The 949-nt window shown below is 52.7% G+C and overlaps 1 long non-coding RNA gene across 1 annotated transcript in view; it reads left to right on the forward strand.

Annotated features, from left to right (window-relative positions):
• The window catches only part of LOC111723605, a 4,142-nt gene extending 3,396 nt beyond the window's left edge, over positions 1-746 (forward strand). The window contains exon 4 of the long non-coding RNA XR_002772108.1: positions 425-746. This is a non-coding gene — a long non-coding RNA (uncharacterized LOC111723605). The remainder of the gene's footprint in view (positions 1-424) is intronic.
• Positions 747-949: the final 203 nt, after the last annotated feature.

The raw sequence follows: 949 nt of genomic DNA on the forward strand, positions 1-949 counted from the left end.
CCTGTAGTCCCAGCTACTTGGGAGGCTGAGGCAAGAAAATTGCCTAAACCTAAGAGCTGGAGGTTGCTGTAAGCTGTGATGCGGCAGCACTCTACCAAGGACGACAAAGTAAAACTCTATCTCTTAAAAAAAAAAAAAAAGAAAGAAAGAAAGAAATCATAAGCAAGTCTCCATTTTTGCCCAGCCAGGCAGAGCCTGAGCTATACCAGTGGGCATTGGTAAAGCCATACCAGTTCCTACCCTGTGCCCCACTGTGCCCTTGTCCATCCACTCTCTTTTGGTACCTTCTGACCTCTCCAGTTCAGCAGCTAAAGGGTTAACCCTTGCCCCAGTGGGGGGCCTCTGGGTGCTGCTCTTGCCTCCAGAGCTGGCTGTCCCTGAAGACTGGTTTAGGACTAGAATCATTCTTACTGTTTTTAAATAGCTTGAATGTCACCTCCAGATGAAGCTACCCAAATGGAATGAGGCATCTAAACAGAAGAACCACGTGGGGTCCATCTGGGGTGGCTCCCCAGAGGACACATCTTACAAAGGAAATCTGAAGGGGTAAGAGAGGCAATTTAGTGGCTGGGAGAGTGAGGGTTTGGACAAAGCTCTGATTAAGGAGCAATTCTCCTGAGGCATGCTAGGGTTTCAACACAGGGTTCAGAGTGGCCTGCACATTCCTCTGCCCTGGGCTGCTCTCCAGGCCCCTCCCCTGCCACTGCCCCTGAGGAGAGCCTAGCAGCCAATGGCCACATTATTAATACGTCTTGATCTCCTAGATCCCCTGCGGTTCCCCTCCTCCCCCCTTGCACTTGCTGGGGGCTTATGCTCCTAGACAACACGTGCGGGGAAGAATGCAGGTCAGAACAGCCACAGCCGCAGAGGATGCCCAGCAACCCGCCAAAGCCTCCACCCAACAGGGTCGCCAAAGGTCATCTATGCAGGGAGGAGGGGGCAGGAGGGC

The sequence above is a fragment of the Otolemur garnettii genome, unplaced genomic scaffold (genome assembly GCF_000181295.1).
Source record: "Otolemur garnettii isolate 467f Iridium unplaced genomic scaffold, OtoGar3 scaffold00013, whole genome shotgun sequence".
NCBI classification, from domain to species: Eukaryota; Metazoa; Chordata; class Mammalia; order Primates; family Galagidae; genus Otolemur; species Otolemur garnettii.